Source organism: Eleutherodactylus coqui, chromosome 12 (genome assembly GCF_035609145.1).
Source record: "Eleutherodactylus coqui strain aEleCoq1 chromosome 12, aEleCoq1.hap1, whole genome shotgun sequence".
Taxonomy (NCBI): domain Eukaryota; kingdom Metazoa; phylum Chordata; class Amphibia; order Anura; family Eleutherodactylidae; genus Eleutherodactylus; species Eleutherodactylus coqui.
The window spans coordinates 17,750,231-17,775,654 of record NC_089848.1 but is presented as its reverse complement, the minus strand read 5'-3'; the positions used below and the strand labels follow the sequence as shown (position 1 = coordinate 17,775,654).

The following is a 25,424-nucleotide window of genomic DNA, read 5'->3' as shown; positions in this document are numbered from 1 at the left end:
ATAGGGGTGCGGCCGGTACATCTACAGCAGCGAGGGCCTTAGCAGGCGGTCAGTGAGGGGTTAATGCAACTGCTGCCAGTCTGCGGAGCACCCAGCTTTTCGAGGCGCAGAGCGCTTACAGGGGCCCGCCAGCTGGAGGAGCCCTGCACTGCTCTGTGGTGGGGACACAGGATGTGCGGCGCCGCAGCGGGTGACAGGAGCACCTCACAGCGCGGGCCGCAGGCCCCGCCCCTCCGCCGCGGCCCCGCCCACTCCCAGTTAGAGCGGCCGGAGTGTGCAGCTACTGAACCGAGCCTGTGCCCGGGAAGGAGGTAGGCAACCAGCAATGCCCGTTATCTGTACCCGGGGCGCGGGGAGATGGAGCCTGTAGCATACAGGACCACCACACTCCAGCGGTGCCGTGCTGGTAGGCTGGGTGACACACCGGGGGAAGCTGGCAGTCTGCGGGCACGGGCTGCTGAGGGGAACGCAACTTTGCTGCTCTGCGGTTTGTAGGAGGCAGAAGTTGTGGACACTTCCCGGTTGCCACCACCTCCCAGTGCCACGCGGAGATGCTGGGAGTTGTAGTTCTAGCTCAGCTGGGCAGGCAGGTTGCAGGGCACTTGTATGTCCTCAGAGCATGCTGGGAGTTGTAGTGCTAGCACAGCTGGCAGGCAGGTTGTAGGTCACTTGTATGTTGTCAGAGCATGCTGGGAGTTGTAGTGCTAGCACAGCTGGCAGGTAGGTTGCAGGGCTCTTGTATGTTGTCAGAGCATGCTGGGAGTTGTAGTGCTAGCACAGCTGGACAGGCAGGTTGCAGGTCACTTGTATGTTGTCAGAGCATGCTGGGAGTTGTAGTGCTAGCACAGCTGGACAGGCAGGTTGCAGGTCACTTGTATGTTGTCAGAGCATGCTGGGAGTTGTAGTTCTAGCACAGCTGGCAGGCAGGCTGTCAGAGTATGCTGGGAGTTGTAGTTTTGCCACTTAAGAGAGCTGCAGGTTGCAGACTGATGTTCTGCTGTCCGGGCATGCTGAGAGTTGCAGTTGGCTCACACGGGTGTATAGGGGCTGTGTATTACTTGTGTATGTTTCACACATGTAATACATGGTAAGTACACCTGTAACGGGTTTATCACATATTTTCATCCCCCACAGCTGTAATGGGTGTATTAAGTGCCAAAACAGGACATGCTACATATTTTTTTAAATACGTGAAGAAACCGCATGTCTGATTGTCCCAATGAGAAGGGCTTTTAAGACTGTATTCCGTGTGTGACACACCGCCGCCGTGCGCCTGTGTGCGCCCTCGGAGTGTGTCTGTGCGCCCTCGGAGTGTGTCTGTGCGCCCTCGGAGTGTGTCTGTGCGCCCTCGGAGTGTGTCTGTGCGCCCTCGGAGTGTGTCTGTGCGCCCTCGGAGTGTGTCTGTGCGCCCTCGGAGTGTGTCTGTGCGCCCTCGGAGTGTGTCTGTGCGCCCTCGGAGTGTGTCTGTGCGCCCTCGGAGTGTGTCTGTGCGCCCTCGGAGTGTCTCTGTGCGCCCTCGGAGTGTCTCTGTGCGCCCTCGGAGTGTCTCTGTGCGCCCTCGGAGTGTCTCTGTGCGCCCTCGGAGTGTCTCTGTGCACGCAGTTTGATGTTTTCCTCTCTGAGTATGCTTGAAATTGGAGAGCCGCAGGTTGCAGCCCCGGGGTGGTGCTGGGACTTGTAGTCTGTCACACTTGTAGCTTGGAGATCTTCCGCATGGCGGAAGACATTCTACATATTTGGGCCCATGAATACGCATGAGTACTGGTTCCTGTGTATTTCTGCTCATTGGCCTTTTTTTTTTTTTTTTAAATACACAAAATTCTATTGATTTTATACCTAAATGCAGGTTTCCTGCGTATTTGCGCTATTTTGGTGTGTAATGTGCGCCATAGCAGGACAAGCTGCGTTTTTTGTTTTTTTTCTCATGCGACTGAAAATTAGGTGTAAAATGCTTGGCTGTTACGTGTGACAGAGCCCTCATAAAGTGGTGTTGTGGAGGCTGCTGTGGTGCGCCAGCTGTGGAAGCTGCTACGGCACACTGTGTGATCATAGTGCATGCTAGGAGTTGTAGTTCTTCTCGCTGCTGGGCCGCCATGATGGTACAGCGTGTTGTATGAGTACTGTCTCTTCAGCCTCACTATTCTAGTTCGTCTGAGCGAAGGAGCTAGTGATGTCATTCGCCTTCGGGCTGCCGTGTTGTTCTTGTTCGTAGTTCAGTCGTTGGCTGCGTTGAAATTGAATGATTCGTTCACTTTTGTTCGTTTGAATGATTTTTTGATTGATAATTGTTTCATCGAAATGTACCCTTAGTTGGTGACCGGGTCGCTTTGAGGACTTGCTGAGCAGGTAACTCCCTTATGTTAAACAGGTGTCTTGGTATTTTTAGCTTGTTTAGCATCCCAAAAATGTTTTTTATTGAAAATCCGTAAGAATTCAAGATTTTAGTTTTTTAAGCACATTGTCCGGCTCTACCTCATACTATTATAAGCCTTTTCATTTGTAACATCTGCATCTTCATGTACTCTACTGGTAGTTGACCTGAGATTCTATAAGCTGCTAGATTTATTTACCCCTGAACTGTGTAGTGCGCTCTAGAGAGCCCTTCTGTTCCTGTATTATAGCCAGTCAGGGCTCTCCAGGAGGTTGGAGCACAGGGTTGTCCTTTTCAGGGTGGGGACTCCATTACCAGGAATGTATTAGTACAGGGTACTGATGGGGTGAGCCCAGAGTTTGTTCTTTTGTCATGTTGCATCGTCATCTTGGTGGTTTTATGCCTTTTTAGTGAAACTCCTTATGTGAGTTTTATATTATTTTCTAAACCTTTTTCTATTATGTGATAGTTGGATTTTCGCTTTGGCTTGAACTCTTTGCAATGCATAAATTGAAATCTGCAGTGAATCCATGGAACAAAATGTGAATTTGGCCACTGGTTAATTGTGGATTTTACACATGCAGAAAATATATCCCATATGGATGAAGCTTTAGGCCTCATCATGCCCACGGCCTTCATGTGTGCAGATCCGTAAAAGTTTTTTCTGATATATAACATTGGTTACCATTTAGAGGAAGAAATGGATATTTAAGAAAAAAAAAAACTGCAGGCACGCCAAAACTTTTGCCGCCGCTCCCCTTCTACGGTGCTTTGTTTACATGGTGGCTACATCCAATAGGAGGCTGACGGGCGCATCCTCAGTGATGCCCCATAAACCTGCTGGAGCTTCTGCATTAGAAGCCCATGTGATAATTTTACGGGGCTTCACTGGACCAGAAGACCCAGTGACGTCACTTGTCAGATGCTGTCGTAAGGATATTATGCAAAGCGTAAGCGTACTTTGGGGCAGCGGGTAGAAAACTTTAATAGGGGGAAAAAAACTTTGACAACTCTTCTAAGAATACTTCCACATACTGGGAGATTTTGTAAGACCCTGTAAAATATTTTGTCATGCAGTAAAATCTGCACCATAATGTTAATGTCTAAGGCTTCTCTCACAGAGGTGCATTTTACTGCAATTAACAAGGCGTTTTGAATGCAGCGTTAATTGTGGTATAACTCTACCATTGACATCAATGGGGCCTTCCAGACATTTGCTCAATTGGGGCGCTGAACGGCACTTTTCAGCGCTGCAAATTTCAGGTAGAATCTGTTCTATATTTGGCTGTTTAGCGCACCTCATCAGCCATCACAATGATGGGGTGCGCCAGACCCCGTCAGCTGTAAGACGCTGTGGCCGAAAGTAAAATTAAAATTTTAGGAGCTTTATTGTACGTGCAATTCAGTGTCAAAATCTGCATGTACAGATGTAGTTTTTGTTGCAGATTTTGATAGAATGATCTGCAGCGTCTTGCGGAATATTCCAGTGTGTGAAAGCTTCCGAAAGAAGCCCAGCGAAATCCGCACCCTTTTAGCATTCTGTTGTGAAATCCTCCAGCACAGGATTTTCCACATATTGATTTAGAAACCTGTGTAGCAAGCAAAAAAAGTTCTAGCAATCCTTGACGCGGCTTCTGCATGGAGACCCCATCGGGTAGACAACCCCAGATTTGGGGTGAAGTTCGTGTGAAAAATTAATGTACTCTGAGTTCTTCTGCGGAATAAAGTGTCAGATGCAGCCCAGAAAAATCCAATGTGGATCTCTGTGAACGCAGGCTCTAAATACCCGCAATTGTTGTACCTGCTGGGTATGTGATTGGCATCCGTGGTGATAAGCCAGTATTCCTGGCTACATTTGGGTCACAATGATGTTTATTGTGTTGTACAGTATCACAGGGAAGATACTTCTTTGTAGCAGCTGCTCTCATTGCATAAGAACGCTGCTGGCTGTGTAGCAGAAGATCCGCTCTGGAGTTGGATGTTAAACTTTACCACAATTGCACTTTGTCGCTGGTGACTTTCCTTCTGAGACTTCCGCTTGTGCGTTGTATCAGCAGACGCTCCGCCAGCTACACATGTGGTTTCAGTATTTAGGTTGTCGGTGATAATCACTCTGGTGATCCCACACTGCAAAAATGCAAATCTGCACAGTAGCTGACAAGCTCTCATGCAGAGTATTTGGGCGGTTGTGCGGCGCACGCTTTACTGCTTGGGGTGACAGCAGGTGCCTTCACAGGGTGAGCCGTGGAATGGACAAACGGACTGGAATGTAAAACTCGCCTTTTATAGAGAGGATGAATTAAACAATAGCAAGGGATCGTCTTTCACTTTAAATCTGGAACATGGTGTTCGTTGCAGTAATTGAGGGGTCCTTTTGGAGTTTTAACAGCATTTCTGATCTTGTCTAAAAACTGCACAGGTTTTATCGTGAAACGCTGCGGATTTGTGATGCAGTATTCAGCCGATCTGCTCCTACAGGTAAAACACACTGAAATCATGTACTTCACCTGCAAAAACCACATTCCAAAACTGCGCCATTATGTGGTAAAAGGCATCTTATAAATGCCAATAAGACAGAAGTATCCTGCCTGCTTGTAGTTGACGGAAACATTCCAAACTTAATTAAACGTCATTTAAAAGGGAACATGGATATAGAACCGTGACGCATTTCAGACAAAGATGTCCTTGATCATAGGTGACATACAGGTCAATCTTAAGAAAATTTTATATAAAAACCTGACCAATGGCATACAGCACTTAAAGGGGTTGTCCCGCGAAAGCAAGTGGGGTTATACACTTCTGTATGGCCATATTAATGCACTTTGTAATATACATCGTGCATTAATTATGAGCCATACAGAAGTTATTCACTTACCTGTTCCGTTGCTAGCGTCCTCGTCTCCATGGATCCGTCTAATTTCAGCGTCTAATCGCCCGATTAGACGCGCTTGCGCAGTCCGGTCTTCTCCCTGGTGAATGGGGCCGCTCGTGCCGGAGAGCTGGTCCTCGTAGCTCCGCCCCGTCACGTGTGCGGATTCCAGACAATCAGGAGGCTGGAATCGGCAATGGACCGCACAGAGCCCACGGTGCACCATGGGAGAAGACCCGCAGTGCATCGTGGGTGAAGATCCCGGCGGCCATCTTGCTAAGGTAAGGAAGAAGTCGCCGCAGCGCGGGGATTCGGGTAAGTACTAAACGTTTTTTTTTTTTTTTTAACACATGCATTGGGTTTGTCTTGCGCCGAACGGGGGGCCTATTGAAAAAAAACAAAAACCCGTTTCGGCGCGGGACAACCCCTTTAAGGTCACATTATATGAATGTAATTGTTACCACTCATTGATGATACTGGTACCCACGTGTTGAATGGCACAATGACCTCCCAAATGTAATTACTAGAAACCCAAGTGCTATCGATAAACCTAAAAGTGGACACAATAAGTATATCGTATATAACAAAGGTGAACTACTCAAAACCAGTATGACCGAAACGCCAACCAAACCCTACAGTCGGCAACCACTGCGACAGTTTGGGTCGCCTGTATGTCGTCGGTCGTGGTTTTTATATACTGTATATGCGCAGTCAGCATGTAATAAAGTAAAGTTCATGTAACTTTCAATTTGGTTGCTACAGGAGCCCTACTGGAGTGGTTTCATATACAACATGTAACATATTACACTTCATAGAATTTTGCAGATAATAGAATATATAAAATTTGGTGTTAAATCTTTACATAAAGATTATTTTGTGAGTTTTTTGAAGAGTTTACTTGTTTTAGTAAAAAAAAATTAGACCTTTTTGATTTTGAGCTGCCAGTTTCAGATGCGCACACTATGGGTTTGTGGTTAGTAGTATCGTCGTCGTCGCTATTTAGTAACTGTGTACCAGGATTAGACATTTCTGGCACATAATATTGCATTAGGTTTTAGACTCACATATGAAGTGTAATCCGGTGTGCCGCGCTTGGCAAGGAAATGACGTAAATGCAACAAAAGTGCAGGGAAATGTTTGTATAAACTAAGCTAACCATGCTGGGCATTTATCCAGGCTGGTATTTCATATGCCAGTCTTAGGCTGAGCTCACACCGCAGTGTGATCCAGCTTAACACCGTGCATGGCAGCCATTTTTCATTGGGCATGACAGCGTATCTCACACATGCTGTTATACGCAGTCTGAGCTTTTAAAAAAATTTCCCGCTTGACGGCATGACAAGATAGTGTATGGCGATTGGCATCACACATGTCATTGCGTACTTGCTTCTGCTCATGTAGGTGGCATGCTTGGCCAACGCTCCATTCATTCTGACGTAACTACAGGTGAGTAGCAACTCCCACAGTGGCCCTCAGTAGCAATAGTGTCTCCCCACAGTGGTCTTCAGTATCAATAGTGTCTCCCCACAGTGGTCCCAGTAATAATGGTGTAGAGTGGGAAACCCCCGGCTACTTTCACACTATGTCTTGCAATGTATGTCGGAGGTTTATATCAAAAAGATTTCCTGCCATGGACCTCTGACAGACGCCGCTATATAAGCCTACAGCGCCATCCGCTGCTCCTATGTTTGAAAAGAAAATGAATGGACGCCAGTTTGCAGTCCTATTCCATATAGGCATACTGACTGTGTCGCAGAATGGAGGCCCATTGGTATGTTTAGCAACCCATTGAAGACCAGAGTGTTTCTGTTGTAGAGGACCAGATACTTTATAGCGATTTTGCTCATGTGGTGGGTTTTTTCGTCCTATTGATTTTTTTTTCTTTTTTCCTGGCCTGTCAACATTATTTTTGCTGGGGGGGGGGGGGGGTTTCCGCGACATGTAGGACTATGTTTTAAGACCTTTTATTCATTAAAATATTTTTCCAGTTTTTTTTATTTTATTAGGGTTAGTTTTTATGTCCAAAATAAAATGTAATTTTACAGTTCTTTATTTCTAAAATCATATTCATGGCACAGGAATGGGTTCACTGTTTCCTAATTTTTTAAAAAATTGAGTTTATATAGTCTCTGTGCAACACAATTTTTGTCACAGATGGGCCCCCTGCACACGGGCGGAAATTCTGCGGCGGGATTTCCCGCAGAATTTTTGCCCCTGCCCACCTGCATTACAATACGCAATCCTATGCAGATGGCAGCGATTTGTCCGTGTGAAAACGCACGCAGAAAACCTCGCGGCATGTTCTATTTCTGTGTGGGTCTCGCGGAGGCCCACACAGAAATGTCAGTAAAGACCTGTCTGCTCCGCTCTGCACGTATTGCGGCTGGGCGGCAGCCAGCACATCACAGAGCTTCGGCGACGCCGGGAGCGGGTGAGCCGCAGGTCTCTGCAGGGGCACGGGATCCGACCCGGCCGTCTGCAGGCGGCCATAAGCAGATAGGCGGCCCATAGTAACTTTAGTGCGCTGAATTCAAATATGATATCTGTTTTTTTCTGCAACATAAGGTTTTCCAGTTATGGGGAATAATGTAATCCAATTGCTGTTGTATTATATTTTTTGAAAATATGCCTATGCAATTAATCCAGTCGGCTCGCCATTAACCTTGCTGGATAAAAAGAATAACAAAAGTGATTACGCAACTATTTCGCAATCACTGTTACACACCACGTGCTGACTGAACACTATAAGGGTAGGTTTATGTAACATATAGGCTATGTTTCCATGTAGCGGAAACACTGCGGATCATCCACCAGTAAATTGTAATTAATGAACTGTGTTTTACAGCTCATTGGTTAGACTAAATAAAAGAATCAAAATCGTAAAACAAAAATGCATGTTTGGTATCTCTGTGTCCATGAAAGTCCGATCTATCAAAGTAACGCATTATCTACCCCGCACAGTGAACGTCGTAAAAAAAAAATTAAGAACGCCAGAAATGCGCTTTTTTTGGGGGTCATTCTGTCTCCAAGAAACAATGCAATAAAAACTGATCAAAATTTCATATGTATTCCAAGATGGTACTAAAGCAAACTACAGGACATCTCGCAAGAAATGAGCCCTTGCACAACTATGTGGATGGAAAAATATAGAAGTTATTGTGTGCAGATCGCAACAGAAAATAATAAAAAAAAATTAAATAACATAAAAAAAGATAATTATCAAAAAAAACCCAAAAAACATAAATTTGGTATCCTAGCAATCGTACTGACCCATAGAATAAAGTTATCATGATGGTGGATTTATTTATTCATTTTAATTTACTCCACTTAGAACTTCTTTTCAAAAGTTTTTCAGTTCATTGTATGGTACATTAAATAGTGCCATTGAAAAATCGAACTCTTCACGCAAAAAACAAGCCCTCATACAGCTACTTTGATGGATAAATAAAGGAGTTACGATTTTTTTAAGACAAAAAAAAATGCTTGGTCACTAAGGGGTTAAATAACTAGAAATTGAGACGTGCCGCTATTATTCAGTTTTACCAGTGTAATCAGCAGGTTTTTTACAGAAACATGTCAATTACTTTCTTGGATGAAAATTTTTTAAACATTTCTTGCACAGTGTTATAGGGTGGATCTGCCGACAGTTTAGGTTGGTGTCAGATGAGGGTCGTTATCTTTTTACTGTATATAAAATCTGTATGTTGTTAATCTTTATTCATATAGCGCCAACATATTCAGCAGCGCTTACAAGACAGGGAAAACAGAAACAAAACCCCAGTTCCATGAAGTAATCAGTTGGTGGACACAGTAGGGGAGAGGGTCCTGCTCCAACAAGCTTACATACTACAGATAATGGGGTGATACAGAAGGTAAAGGGGCTGGAGATATGCACGGTATGGTGAGGTGGAGAGTGAGGGATGCTATACACATAGACAATGGTCAGGCCGTGTAGTGGCCGAATCAGTATGCCTGCAGGGGGTGGTTGATGGCAGCTAGCAGTAACTGCAGTCAGCAGGACAGGGAGCATGTACAGAGGGGTTAAAGGGGTTGTCCTGCGAAAGCAAGTGGGGTTATACACTTCTGTATGGCCATATTAATGCACTTTGTAATGTACATCGTGCATTAATTATGAGCCATACAGAAGTTATTCACTTACCTGCTCCGTTGCTAGCGTCCCCGTCTCCATGGTGCCGTCTAATTTCAGCGTCTAATCGCCCGATTAGACGCGCTTGCGCAGTCCGGTCTTCTCCCTGGTGAATGGGGCCGCTCGTGCCGGAGAGCTGGTCCTCGTAGCTCCGCCCCGTCACGTGTGCGGATTCCAGACAATCGGGAGGCTGGAATCGGCAATGGACCGCACAGAGCCCACGGTGCACCATGGGAGAAGACCAGCGGTGCATCGTGGGTGAAGATCCCGGCGGCCATCTTGCTAAGGTAAGGAAGAAGTCGCCGCAGCGCGGGGATTCGGGTAAGTACTAAATGTTTTTGTTTTTTTTTAACACATGCATTGGGTTTGTCTCGCGCCGAACGGGGGGCCTATTGAAGAAAAAAAAAAACGTTTCGGAGCGGGACAACCCCTTTAAGTTTAGGAGATGTGGTATGCCTCCATGAAGAGATGCGTTTTTAGGGCACGCCTAAAGTTTTGTGTGTCAGTGATTGCCCGGATAGTTTGGGGGTAGCACGTTCCAGAGGACTGGTGCTGCTCTGAAGAAGTCTTGGAGGCAGGAATGAGAGGTTCGTGTTAAAGGGGCGCTTAGTCTGATTTCTTTGGGGGAGTAGAGGGCGCGGGCTGGGTGGTGGATTGAGATGAGGGAAGCAATGTATGGCGGTGCGGTGCTGTGGAGGGGTTTGTGGATGAGGGTAGGGAGTTTAAATTGAATTCTGAATTTGACTGGCAGCCAGTGCAGTGACTGGCACAGGACAGAGGCATCCAAGTAGCAGCTGGACAGGAAGATAAGCCTGGCTGCGTGTGCGTGCGTGTGTGTGTTTATATATAATTTATTATGAAAATGAGAAAAAGTAAAACTTGCGGGCTTATGTACCGTATATATAGCTTGTAAGTTTTCCTTTTTTTTTTTTTTTAACATCTATGTCCACCATGTTGTCATTTCACACCCCTGGGGGACGTTCTCACTTTTTCACTGTAGCTGGGGCATCCGTAAAAATGGCATCCACAGCACATTTCCCTAGTGTGACAATAGTCGCTGGTTTGGGGTCTGCTCAGACCCTGCATATATGACATTCCAGGGATTGCCGGCCATATAATACTGATGACATGACATAACAAAAAAAACCTTGATCATCAAAAAAGTGACTGTTACTACGCCAAGCACGCTGCTCCATGTGTCCTGTCGCCCTGCAGCACATTGTTCTGTGTCACATCTGAGTGTATGTGATAGGTAGGATAATCTGCAATTACTTATTTGAATGGTAAATTATATTCCCAGCGCTCAGAAATAACTCTGAATCAAAGAGCCATTGATATTCTTGTGGACGATGATTATTGCATGACGTAAGTGCTAATTACATGCAGGCTGAAGACCAGAGTATTTTAGAAGGGACACAGCAGAGAGAATATCCTAAAGTATTCCCATCTTGTCTGTCCGGTCGTTGAGGGAAATGCGCCGCAGCTTCATGATCTATTCATATACTGTGGCGGTGGGAACTCCCACATCGCCATCCTGTGTAGATGAGTAAACCCGGCTGGATGGTTGCCACAGTCATTGGGATTTGTTACTAACAGAACAACAAAAATTCTAACTGATGGAAATCGTTCCTTTACTCGATTCACAATCGCAACAGTTGCACTCAGCTACAACCCCCTGTGGTGGTCAATGGCTGCATGAGTTTGCCAGTAATACTGCCCTTTTACCGTCACATGTGAGCATGTGCCACCACGAGTGCAGACAGGGTTGTAACCACGTCCAGCTGGCGCAGTGTGGCAGTCCATTCTCAGACTTTCTGCAGTATCAGATGGTGGATTGATAATTGTGAAGTAGTTTCTGTATGGCCATTACGTGTGTGCACTGGGAGTTTAGTTGACTTGTATATACTCTGTTCAGATGGCCAAGTAGGGAACAGTGGGGCAGACGGACATTCGGTGGAGGTGCCCATTTGCACAAAGCTGTTGGATGGACGCGGAAGCGCACATGCGCACAACAATGCGTGGCAGACGGGGAAGTGCATGAGGTCGGTCGGTGGATGGGGAAACGCCCGTGCCCACGAGGTTGGAACATGCTTGTGCTCTAAAAAGAGGAAGTTGGGCCGTTTCCTACTGGATACTTGGCAGGCAATGTACTTATACTGTGCTGCTTTTGTTATCTTATTCTTGTAGTACAAATGATCTGCTTATAAGTGATATATGTCCACAAGACTTTCTGCGCTGTATTTAGAAGTGTGAAGGACCCGTAAGGACTCAAGATGCTGTATGTTTGTATGCACAGTGGAAGTTGTTAGCTGCCCTGTGAAGAGGTTGTACTGTGATCACACTGTTATCCGTGTACCTCTGAGGTCCCTTTACATGGCTCCGCTGGAACTATGTGACCAGTGCCGATCAATGAGTTTGGTGCTCATTTGAAGGGCCTTTTTATAGGTTGATGTGTGCTGCACTCCGGATGACCAATCCTTAACGTAATCATCCATCCCCGGTACGATCGTGTCGGCGGCACATCCCCCTGTCCACACTCGAGTTGTGCTAGCGCACTTGTACTGTCACGCTTGGCTTCTTGTAAACCTGTCGGCTGAGTCCAAAGTAATACTCTGTGGTATATGCAATCTTATGGAGGTCATTTAATGGCTAAAAATCAGTCAGTAAGGGCTCCTTCCCACGGACGGATTTCCGCTGCGTAATACGCGGCGAAAATCCGCCGCGTTGCCCGCAGCTATTAGGTTCTGTTGAACCTAATAGCTCAATCCTCACGGTGCAGGATTCCATACAGCGGAAGATAGCGTGAAACCGCTTCCCCACCCACCGCCAGCTGCGCCATATGACGCGGCCGACGCGTCACATGACGCTGCGGCATGTCACACGCTCTATTGCGCATGCGCGCCAAAGCGTCATGCGGGACGGAAGATGATGGATCCGGAGGTAAGTATTGGGGTCTTTGGGGGGCGCCGTGACTGGCTCCGCCGCGGAATTCCGAGGCGGAGCCCGTCACGGCCGTGGGAAGCCGGCCTAACACTAAAAAAAAATGTCTTGGTGTAGTCAAAGAAAAACCAAGGGGATAGATTGACTGACTGATTTTGTCTAATAGTTAGTCCGGGCTCACACGGATGGACCAGATTCCGCATGCTGGAGGGCTGCGGAGGATTCCGGCTGGTCACCCTGCGTACCTGCTTTTTCTGTATTGAGGCTCGCCGTCGGTCATGCGCAGTACAGGTTTTTTTTTCCACCCAACGTTTGTATTTCCCGCGCCGTTGCTAAGCAAGGTCAGACGGCCTTCATTGAAGTCAATGGAGGCCGTCCGACTGGAGTCTGTGGAGAAATGGAGCATGCTACGATTTTTCTTCTGCTCGCAGAATATGCAGTGTGTATTCGCAAGTGTGAAGGACAAATTGAAAGTTCATGCCTTTCAACGCCTGCGTTTTGCCGTGGATCCTTGTGACGCAGCAGTCCAGTTGGGTTCATGTCTGATACACAAGTATTTGTAGTATACAGTACAATGATTGAAGTACAATGAGAGTAACTAATTATGGTAAACATTGTTTAGCATAATTAAAGAGGTTTGCAAAGAAAATACTATTATTGATCTGTCCTCGGGGTAAGTCGTCCATACTTGATACCACTCGGGTGCTTGCTTTTAGTGTAGCTCCATACGGCTCGGAGCAGAAGTTGCGGTTCTGACCCTTGTGTAGTGGCAGCCGCATCTCTCACTGAATGCAGTGTGGGCTGCACCTGCCGTTACAGGTATTGGCGACTATACCGGGGTCAGAGTCGCAGCTTTAATTCCGCCCTAGTGTGTAGCGGCGCTGACACCGATCAGCCGGGGTTCCAAGTGGTGTACCCTGACCAATCGGCTATTGATGGCCTGTCCGGAGGCATCGCCACATTCTAAGATCCAGAAGAGTGTTACGGAGCTCCGTGGGGGCTTGTTTTTTGCAGGGTAAGTTGCAGTTTTTATCGGTTCTATTTTGGGGTACATGTGACTTTTGCCTATTGGTGACCACCGTAAGAAAGCATATTGGTGATCACTAATTATAATTTAATAAGTTAAAGAAGAGTAATGGTGGTTGAGACCTAAAAGTTGTTTAGTCCTAAAGAATATTTAGTTTAGGACCAATTTTACCTATTCTCTAGTTGTGTTATTGTGTGCTCCCCTGGTCCTACAGTAAGTTACAGACACAACAATACTTCTGCTCTAAGCTTCAGTGGTCTGACAGTCGGGCAGGGAAAGAGTTTCTGACCCCCATCCCAGGTCTCTCACTAGCAAAGCCAGACTCCTACTGTATGCTGATGAAGGGCAAAAACCCTGAAACAGCTGTATGTATGATGAGTCTGGCTTTGCTTTTAATTCCCAGTCATTGTTACAAGGCTTGTATAAAAAGTCTGACTTTGACTTGAAGGAATGCTGCCTTCCAATAGGTGGCACTGTGGAGGTTTTATTCCATCTCCCTTATTTGCATATTACCCAGAGGAGTGTGCATGACCATTTGAGTCTCCTCACTCACTGTTTAGCTACTCTCCCTAAGGAGAAAATATAGCGTTTCTGACCACTGACAGTGCCACAAATACACATGGGTCGGAGCAGAAGCTACTACCCCGACCTGTGTGTAGTGGCCGACGCTTGTAACTGCAGGTGCAGCTCTCAATGAAATCAATAGGAGCAGTGTTTGGAGTTGCAAATGCCGGCCATTACACAGAGGTCGGAGTAGTGGCTTCCGCTCCCATCCCTGTGTATTTGCGGCGCTTTCAGCGGGTGCCCGATTAGCTGATCGGCTGGGGTGACCACATTAGGGCACTAGAGCTTAAGGCCTCATGTCCACGGGTAAATTAATATTTAAAATCCGCAGCGTTTTTTCCCGCACGCGTATCCGCGCCACATAGGGATGCATTGGACACCCGCAGGTAGTTAAATACCTGCGGATGTCATTTCTCCCTTCAGGCACGGATCAGCGTGCGGGAAAAAATCCGGACATGCTCCATTTTAGTGTGGGTCTCCCGCGGGGACGGCTCCCACAGGCTTCTATTGGAGCCTATGGAAGCCGTCCAGATCCGCGGAACACCCGTACCATAATTAAAACTCACCTGTCTTGGACGCTGCAGGTCTCCCTTCGTTCGCCGTTGGAACTTCTTTCTTCGGCTTGGCAGATGTGCCCGGCACATGCGCGCGGCGTGCCGAGCACATCTGCCGGGCCGAAGAAAGAAGATCCGGCCGAGAAGGAAGGAAGAACCGCAGCGTCTGGAGAGGTGAGTTTATTCTTATTTTTTGGCCTCATGTCCGCGGGGCAGGAGGGACCCGCTACGGATTCTCCATGAAGAATCCTCAGCGGGCCTGATTTTCCCCGTGGACATGAGGCCTAAGGGAGTAATGCAGGTTGTGGTGTTTTCCGGAATACAGAAATTGAGAAGTATTACTATATTGTAAAGTTTAACTTTGTATAGGAATAATCTCCAAGCGGGTTCCATTCATATAAAGTAGTGATAATGAATAATAGCAACGGCACTGATCCACCTACCACATTCAGCAGCTTACACCCTCGCATGGCGAATGCAGAAGTCTTGTGTCTGTAGGCGACAGAAAACTGTTGGCACACAAGTAACAGGATGTCTTCTGTCGGGCCGTGTCAGCAAGTGGCAAACGGGACAGCAGTCACTGCTCTGCTTCACTGACAGGATGTTACTGCCAGCACTTACTGTAAGGCCTTAGTAAGCGTTCAAGTCCACAAATGGCAGAAGTTTTACTCCACATATATTAGTTATGTTATTGGCCTTCTATGACTAAAGGCTATGGATACCTTTACAGGCTTTAATCATGTGTTGCATAAAAATGAGAGAATGTTATTAAAATGTTCGTCCTTTTACTTTTTGGGCTTGTCATGTGTCATTACAGTGATAGCTGGAGGGCTGAGATTGTAGTACAATCCGCCAAACTGAAGGACTTTGGAACTAATGATGGGGAGGGGCTGTACCTGCACTAGACAGCAGGTGTTGGGGGGCTCATTAAGCAGGAAGAAGGGTCCATAGAAGATGCGGAAGCTCACATTAACACCATGTATTTTTGTTGGCCATTAAAAGGTATCCTATCTACAAGATTACTTGGTTTCTCTTACTGAAAACAATCGCATTTTGTATACTGTGGCAAATGCTGCTTTATGGCTTTACAGTGGCATACGTCAGAGGGCTAGATCGGGTAATATCGCCAACATAAAGCAAAGTATGATGTAAACAGAGCCACTTTGCCAACATCAACGGAGCTGAGTTGCCAGGAAAGTTCTTAGGCCGCTCTCACACTCATCGCTTTTTACCGCGTTCAGTGCGGCATCCCGAGATCCACGCTAACTGCGACACAACACTGCCACTAATTTCAATGCACTCAAATTTGGTGTTTCTAACATTACGATTTTCGAGCGCTGTTTGTTTTATTTGCACGTGTTTTCTTGTTTAACACACCTTATCACCCTTCACAATGACGGGGTGCATTAAAAAGCCACATCAGATGCTGTATAATGCGTCAAAATGGCGCGATTTTGAGTGGTGTTTTCTGAATGCGTGAGAACGGCCTTAGACTACTTTACTCCCACAGTGGATTATATGGCTTATGTAAACAGTTGACATCACATGGTAGCCATGACAGTCAGCAGAAGTGTGGTCCCTACTATGGGAGCACTGCGCTCATATAGGTACCATATTTAGGTAATACCATGGCAGTTTTGAAGTACAAAACATTCCCTACAATTGTTCCAGAAGAAGAGAAACATACGGGCGGTAGTAGGATATTGCAGAGGGAAGTCTGTCCCAGGTTGCCGGGTCCTCAGTGTAGATAAAATGTGAAGGGTTCTCACGGATGAAGAATACTCAATGTAAGGTCACTCAGATCTGTGCTGCGTATTCCTTAGTGCTATAGCCCTATTGATTTACATTTGGCATTCCGACCTGCGTTTTTTACGTGTGTGAAAAGAATTGCAGTATGTCCTATCTTGGTGCGTATTGCGTACCAAAATAGCCAATTAAAGTCAATGAGATTCCATAAATACGCATGGTCCATGTGCATTCACTGACTGTTTATACATGAAATCAATGGGACAGTCTTGTGGGGTTATTTGGTTTCTTTTGCGCGTGTTAAAAAAAAAACCAACAAAAATGCAGGGAATATGCATAGTTTGGTTTTACGTACCTGAAATTAGCAGCAGGGTCTTATGAGTGAGCCCTAACTATGAATATTACTATAAACAAGCCTTGCAGTGGTGCGCTGGTTTCTGAACATATCCGCACTGCAGGCAGAGGCCAGAGTAGTTTGTGAATCAGAATATATCAATTAAACGTATTTTCTTTTTATATGATGTTTTTGACTTTGTGTTCCATTTAAAGATACACAGTGTGATCCTAAATAACCTTGTATGAAAAGACAAAAGTATTGTAGAGGTGATGCCATTATCTGACCAGAGGAGTTCTATCTGCTTGCAGAGCTGCGAGGACGTCCCGCTTGCAGATAGAACATCTCTGGTCAGATAATGACGCTCTCGCCTCCAGGATACTCATCTGGTCCGTAAAGGAGTATTTAGCATCTCATCCATGTTTCTGGTAACAGGTCCGCGCTGTTCTTGCTGTACATAAAGATACACTGATATCTCCTCTGTAGCGTGACGAAACAAAGCCCTTTTGTAGACACAAAGTGGGAACTGAAAGACAATGACTCTCACCACAACTCATCACGTGTTCTACAGATGTGAAAAATATTCATTAACCTTTTCCCATCACAGCCATTTTTTTGTTGTTGTCTTTTCATCCCCACTTTCCAAGAGCTCAATTTTTTTTTTTTTAAATTTGCCCAGCTGCATGAGGGCTTGTTTTTGCAAAATAAGCTGTATTTTGGTATCATTTAACCCCTTCATGACATGGCCTATTTTGGGCTTAAGGACGCAACAATTTTTGGCGGATTTTCTTCTCCGTTTATCAAAAGTCATAACTTTTTTATTTTTCCGTTGACGCGGCCGTATGAGGGCTTGTTTTTTGCGTGGCGAACTGTAGTTTTTATCGGTGCCACTTTTGGGTACATAGACTATATTGTAGAACTTTTTTTATTTTTTTTTTATGATAGCAGGGAGAGAAAACGCATCAATTCTGCCATAGATTTTTTTTTTAAATTTTTTTACAGCGTTAATCATGCAGCATAAATGAGACATTCCATTTTTTTCTGCGGGCCGGTACGGTTACAACGATACCAAAATTCTTACATTTTTTTTTAGGTTTTCCCACTTTTCTGCAATAAAAACCCTTTTTCTTGGAAATCTTTTTTTTCTAAATCGCTGCATTCAAAGTCCTGTAACTTTTTTATTTTTTGATGTACGTTTTTTAGCGTTTTTTTTTAAGCGTTTTTTTCCGTGCACAGTTACGGACGCGACAATACCAAATATGTGGTTTTTTTTTTTTTACCTTTTTTTATGCTAATCTGAGAAAAAGTAGTAAAAAAAACATTTTTTTTATTTTTTTTTACATTTTTTTTTTTTTAATTCATTTTTTAATCTTTGTTTTTCTTACACTGTTTGCGTCCCTCTGAGGGACTTACAACACTGCCCTGATGATCGCTGTGATAAGGCATGGCAGAGCTACTGCTCTGCCATGCCTTATCGCTTATACAGCGATCTCAGGCATAGGCAATACAGGACGCCAGTGTCTGGCGTCCTGTTGCCATGGTGACAGGCCGGGCTCTCGCGATGACATCGCGAGTTCCGGCCGGAGACACAGAGGGAGCCGCGCTCCCTCTGTGAACTCTTTCCCTGCTGCGATCTACTTAGATCGCGGCAGGGAAGGGGTTAACAGCGGGGGGGGGGCATCTCCAATGCCCCCCCCCGCTGTTGCAGCAGGACGCCGGCTGTGACTGACAGCCGGCTCCCGCTGCGGGATAGCGCAGGATCTTATGTGATCCCGCGCTATCTCCAGGACGTAAGTTTACGTCCTGTTGCGGGAAGTACCAGGCTGCCAGGGCGTAAACTTACGCCCTGCAGCGGGAAGGGGTTAATGTATTATATGATGTATAGAAAAATGTAAGTATTTTGGAATTGTGGAAAGAAACACAAATTCTGCCAATGATTTTGGGGTCCGTTTTTTACAACATTCATTGAGTAGGAAAAATGGCCCATATAGGGTGGGTTCACATCTACGCCCGAGGTTCTGCTTTCCTGCGCTGTTTGGGGAGCAGGGAAGGGGAATCCCCTGGCTGAACATCTCCATCTCCGGTGGGAACCAAGTAACGACAAACAGACCCCAGTGACTATAATGCTATCCATTTGGTTTCTGCTTAGTTGCCCAGCTTTTATATAGAAGAAAAAGTGCTGTGAAGCAGACCCTGATAGTTTTTTCTTTTTTGGGGGGGTCCATAAAGTAAAGGCTCATTTACATAGAGCGATGATCGCTCAAACTACAATTTGAGTGACAGCTTTGAGCGATCATTTTACATAAACTATCAGCTACTTAAAGGGGTTGTCCCGCGCCGAAACGGGTTTGTTTTTTTTTTTAACCCCCCCCGTTCGGCGCGAGACAACCCCGATGCAGGGGTTAAAAAAACAAACCGGAGAGTGCTTACCTGAATCCCGGCGGTCCGGCGTCTTCATACTCACCTGCTGAAGATGGCCGCCGGGGTCTGCTCCCTCCGTGGACCGCAGCTCTTCTGTGCGGTCCATTGCCGATTCCAGCCTCCTGATTGGCTGGAATCGGCACGTGACGGGGCGGAGCTACACGGAGCCGGCATTCTGCACGAGCGGCCCCATTGAAGACAGCAGAAGACCCGGACTGCGCAAGCGCGGCTAATTTGGCCATTAGAGGCCGAAAATTAGTCGGCACCATGGAGACGAGGACGCCAGCAACGGAGCAGGTAAGTATAAAACTTTTGATAACTTCTGTATGGCTCATAATTAATGCACAATGTACATTACAAAGTGCATTAATATGGCCATACAGAAGTGTATAGACCCACTTGCTGCCGCGGGACAACCCCTTTAATAGCTATTTAGTGTGCAAATGAAGCCTTTAGCTGAATGCAGTTAATAGCCTGAGGGCTTTTATCTGCTTTCAGTTCCTTTTGTTCTCAAAGGGAAACAATGCTATTAGCACTACCTGTGGAGAACTCCTGATAAGGCTGAACACTGATTTTAAGGTTGGCCTGAATTTAACGATCAGCTAGCAGTGCACGAAACGTGCATGATGGCCATGTATTTGGATGCAATGATGATCGCTCAAATGATCGCTTTTTACTGATTAAAAAAATATTTTTATTTGAGCGATCATTGCTTCGTGTAAATGGGCCATGTGAAGGTGGCCTAATACTAGAAGGGGGTAAAATCTTATACCCCCATCCCCACACACACACACACACACACCCCATCCTTCCTACCTTCCCCTGTTTACGAAGTTAAGTTTACGTGATTACTGAAATGACTTCTTCTTGTGTAAAACAAATATCAGGGAGTGCACCTTGCACACCATTTGAGATAGACGATAGATACCATAAAATCCAACTCACTGGGTGCTCAGTGGGACACCTAATGGTAACCCGCTTGCACCATGGATCCAAGTAAGCCTTGAGCGGTGTCTTTAGAGGCTCTCCAACATCCAGAGCACTGGAGAGCTGCAGTCCAGGGGAGCCCCGGTTTTCAGCAAAAAAAATGGGTGGAGACAATATAGGGTAAAAGAAAAAGCCTTTTCTGCACTTCAGGTGGAGTGACCTCGTTCTCCAAAGAAATGACTACTTTCCGACTCAATCCAGAAATAGGGATTTATTTCATAAAGCCACAGAGGTAGTGAACCTCCTTTTTTAAAAACAAAGGATAAAAGTCAAAGAAACATGCAACGCGTTTTAGCATAACATACGCCTTCATCAAGCATAAATTCATATCACAGATATCGCTATAACCATCTAAACCTACCATGTGTTTGTACGTGGGAGGATCATCCCAGTGTGAAGCGCCACCCGGGCGCTTAATCGTGACGTACACCATCCGGTGTCGTCATCAGCAGGCATCTGGAGCGCACGTTGCGTTCCATAGCCCATGTCAAGTGACGGCGTGATGACGTAATCAGCGTTTCTCTAATTCTTATATGGAACGCACGTTTCGTTCCACGACACGTAATCACGTGCCGGCGTGGTGACATAACACGCTTTACTATGAAAGTCTTACTTCTGGAACACTGTATGCGCTGTATGGCTACGGAACCCTCAATTCTATACAAAGGTCACTACGCTGCTAGTGATGTTTCACACCCCTTGACTAGCAGTTCTTTATTACAATCTTTGCTATACTTAAAGGAGATGTCTCGAGGAAGCAGTGATTTTTTTTTTTTGCCCAGTCCCCCTAATTAAACATACATTACTAATTACCCCTGTAAATTACTTTCCTAGCTGGTTTCTACTTACCGTTCCAGCGTTTCAGCAACTTATAAAAGTTTCCCCAAGATGGCCGCCGGCTCTTTCCCCGTCGCTCGCTGCAGCCCGACATGCGCGCTCCCGAGACGCTGCCAGCTGTGTCTCCATGGCAACCGGACGCCAAGCAGCCGCCGACTGGACGCCCCGCAGCCGCCGACCAGTCACCCACCGCCAGGCAGAAGGTAACCGGCGCAGCCCCCCCCCCCCCCAGCGACAGCCCCCCCGGCCTAGCGCTAGTTCCCCCATCACAGCGGCAGCCCCCCCGGCGCAGCGACAGCCCCCCCCCGGCCTAGCGCTAGTTCCCCCATCACAGCGGCAGCCCCCCCCGGCGCAGCGACAGCCCCCCCCCCGGCCTAGCGCTAGTTCCCCCATCACAGCGGCAGCCCCCCCGGCGCAGCGACAGCCCCCCCCCCCGGCGCAGCGCTAGTTCCCCCGGCGCAGCGGCAGCCCCCCCCCGACCCATCACTTACCTGGGACGCTTCTCGGGGCTGCTGGGCTGGGCTGGGCTTCTCCGCTGGGCAGCTCCAGTTTCTGCACCTTCCTCTAACAGAGGAAGGTACAGAATGGCCGCTCCAGCGCGCTCCCGAGCAGTGACAGCTCGTCTGCGCATGCGCAGAAGAGCTGTAGCGGGGAGCACACTGAAGCGGCTCGTGCTGAATGGAGAAGACCGGACTGCGCAAGCGCGTCTAAAAAAGCAAGCTGCCGGCGAATTTAGACGGAACCATGGAGACGAGGATGCTAGCAACGGAGCAGGTAAGTGGAATAACTTCTGTATGGCTCATATTTAATGCACGATGTATATTACAAAGTGCATTAATATGGCCATACGGAAGTGTATACCCCCACTTGGTTTCGCGAGACAACCCCTTTAATGAATTATAATTATTTATCTTAGGGCTATTTGTAAACAAACAATTCGTATTCAGTTCACTGACTGTATTACAAAGTTTACACACTGTATTTATAATTACCCTATATTGTTTTTGTGTAAGTTATATTGAAACTACTTATTATATGCAACTTGGATGTAAGTACAAAGTCTGGCGTTATATTTCTCGTTTCAATAAAAATATTGGAATAAAAAAAGTAACTTTTTTTGAGGTCCATGACATTTTTATCAAATTGTAGCACGCTCTAGAGGTTTTTTTCTTCTTCATAGGTTTAAAAAACCCCATAAAAAGTGCTTCAAACAGTTGACTTTGTATGCATTATAAAATACAGTAGAAAACCCGTGTAAAGGATTCGCCAGGGATAGACTGGAAGGAAAGTATGCAGGTCATTAAAATGTAACTTAGAAAACATGTGTTTCCTAAATGGGTGGGTTTTAGTAGCATTTCTTAAAGTGTTGTAACGACGTAACAACCTACCTTCTTGCAGCACGGCTCGTCTACCCAACATGTAACAGGATTTCCTGACCAATACTTGACTTTTTTTTTGTTTTTAAAGCTACACCTACAATGGAATCACATTTGGCTCAGCTCAAATAGAAAATACAGGGTGCGGCTTGTGTTTTTAGCATCAGATTGTCACATTGTGCGCCAAATGACAGAAGGATAATTGGTACTGAGAGCAAAACACTGGTGGAATATAAAGGATTATGGGTTACATATTGAAGCATAGATTAAAGAGACGGCAGACTACAGATGACAGGGCACAGCTGCGTGGCATGCCGCTTCTAACTATAAATAGGAAGGAGTTCTGAATGGCGTACATTACTGACCCTCTGCTTAGGAACTTTGGAGCACCTTAGGATACGGCCACAGTTTTTTCCACCATGTATTTTGGAGGATTTTCACTTCAAACCCCAAATATGTTACAGATTTGCAACGGCTCTTGCTGCAGATTTCATGTGGATAAGGGCATTAACCCTTATGTGTAAACGGGGAGGAAAAAAAACCTGATCGTAATGGATCCATCACCTCATATAAGTCAAAGATCCTATAAAAACTAAAGTAAGTCCAGTGAAGAGAATAGTAGGCCTGGGTTTTCACATGCTGGATTCCCGGTGGAAATCTCGCAGTTTGGCCGCAGCGAAAAACCGCGAGATTTCCGCCGGGAGAAGCGCTGCTTTTAAACCCGCGGCACTTAGCTTGCTCTTCCACTGCGGTCGGCGCTCCCATAGAGGAGAGCGCGGCCGCAACGGAAGATATAAAAAAATTGAGCATGCGGCGGCCGGCGAATCCGCGCCGCAGCGCCGGCTTCTGACAGCCTTGCCGCGGCGCATTCGCCGACCCCGTGTGGAGGAGATTTCTGAGAAATGTCGTCCACATGGCTGGCCAATCTCGGGATTAGCGGCCGCAGGCGGATTCGCCGCGGCAAAATTCCAGACGGAATTTCCGCGGCAAATCCGCCCCTTGTGAACCCAGCCTAGAAGTCCGCAGAGAGAGGAAATCTGTGCTGTCGGCTCAAAGTGGGCATTAGTAGAGAATCTTCTAATTGTCCAGATATTATGAGGTCTGTCTAGTGGAAAGCTCTTTAATGTTTGCAATGTAATGCTTTGTATGCTTCTGCTGCCTTTCTATACGCTCTAGGGATTAACTTGATGGCGTGCTTATATTGGTGACATTCTACGGTTGTTTCTGAAGTGGTTATGCGGCTACTGGAGACCCCCATTTTACTAGGGCCCCTGTATTAAAATAATAAACTGAACTATACTTGCCTCTCCGTCGCTGCTGGGATCCATCACTGCAGACCCGCAGCGGTCCTGGCATTGGTTGTGATAGATGATGTCACAGGAAATCAAGCGACTGCAGCAACCAATGAGAAGCTGGAGCATTACTGTTTGTTCTTCTGACATAGTGGCCCCAGTAGTAATAGTGACCCCCCACAGTGGCCTCTGTAGTGATAGTGTTCCCTATATTGGTCCCAGTAGTAATAGTGACCACCTAAAGTGGCCTCCGTAGTAATGGCATCCGCTTTCTTATCTCCAGTAGTAATAGTGACCCCCACAAGTGTATTTGCAAACGAAAAGGAAATGTCACACGAGATGCAGGGAAATAAAACGAACCCCCTGCTAAATATTGCATACCTAACACAGGGGGAAGTACATAGCTGGTTAACCCCTTCATGACATGGCCTATTTTGGGCTTAAGGACGCAACAATTTTTGGTGGATTTTCTTCTCCGTTTATCAAAAGTCATAACATTTTTATTTTTCCGTCGACGCGGCCATATGGGGGCTTGTTTTTTGCGTGGCGAACTGTAGTTTTTATCGGCGCCACTTTTGGGTACATAACATTAACTATATTGTAAAACTTTTTTTTTTTTTTTTTTTAATGATAGCAGGGAGAGAAAACGCATCAATTCTGCCATAGTTTTTTTAATTTTTTTTTTACAGCGTTAATCATGCAGCATAAATGAGACATTCCATTTTTTCTGCGGACCGGTACGGTTACAACGATACCAAAATTCTTACATTTTTTTTTAGGTTTTCCCACTTTTCTGCAATAAAAACCCTTTTCCTTGGAAATCTTTTTTTTTTCTAAATCGCTGCATTCAAAGTCCTGTAACTTTTTATTTTTTGATGTACGGAGCTCTATGAGGGCTTATTTTTTGCGAGATGAGCTGTAGATTTTATTGGTACCATTTTGGGGTACATACGGCTTTTTTGATCACTTTTATTGCGTTTTTAGTGAGGCAAAATGCTAAAAATTAGCATTTTGCCTCAGTTTTGTAGCGTTTTTTTCCCGTGCACAGTCAAAAGCATGTGCAACTTATTGTACGCGTCGTTACGGACGCGACAATACCAAATATGTGGGATTTAAATTTTTTTTTTACCTTTTTTTTATGCTAATCTGAGAAAAAGTATAAAAAAATGGTTTTTTTACTTTTTTTTTTTTAATTCTTTTTTTAATCTTTGTTTTTTTTACACTGTTTGTGTCCCTCTGAGGGACTTTAACCACTGCCCTGATGATCGCTGTCATAAGGCATGGCAGAGCTACTGCTCTGCCATGCCTTATCGCTTATACAGCGATCTCAGGCAAAGGCAATACAGGATGCCAGTGTCTGGCGTCCTGTTGCCATAGTGACAGGCCGGGCTCTCGCGATGATATCGCGAGAGGCGGCCGGAGACACAGAGGGAGTCTGCTCCCTCTGTGAACTCTTTCCCTGCCGCGATCTACTTAGATCGCGGCAGGGAAGGGGTTAACAGCGGGGGGCGCATCTCCGATCCCCCCCCCCCCCCCCCCCCGCTGTTGCAGCGGGACGCCGGCTGTGACTGACAGCCGGCTCCCGCTGCGGGATAGCGCAGGATCTTATGTGATCCCGCGTTATCTCCAGGACGTAAGTTTACGTCCTGTTGCGGGAAGTACCAGGCTGCCAGGACGTAAACTTACGCCCTGCAGCGGGAAGGGGTTAAAGAGGATTATAACTGATAAATCGCCGGGCCCAGTTGGATACACCCAAGGGTTCTATGGGAACCAAGTGATGTAATAGCTAGACCTCGATTTCTTATATTTGTGGACACTATCAAGATGGGGGTTGTACCATTGGATTGTTGCATTTCCAATGTGGTTCCAATATACAAAAAGGGGTCCAAGAGAGAGCATGTTAACTACAGGCCAGTAAGTTTCACTTCAAAAACTGGAAAAACATTCAAGGGGTTTGTG

The 25,424-nt window shown here is 46.2% G+C and overlaps 1 protein-coding gene across 2 annotated transcripts in view; it reads left to right on the top strand.

Moving 5' to 3' along the window:
• Positions 1-255: 255 nt before the first annotated feature.
• The window catches only part of ELMO1 (engulfment and cell motility 1), a 463,885-nt gene continuing 438,716 nt past the window's right edge, over positions 256-25,424 (top strand). Inside the window, exon 1 of one of the 2 annotated variants that reach the window (XM_066585169.1) lies at positions 256-311. The gene's annotated coding sequence lies outside the window, so the exon portion shown is untranslated. The remainder of the gene's footprint in view (positions 312-25,424) is intronic. The other variant, XM_066585170.1, reaches the window with a different exon arrangement.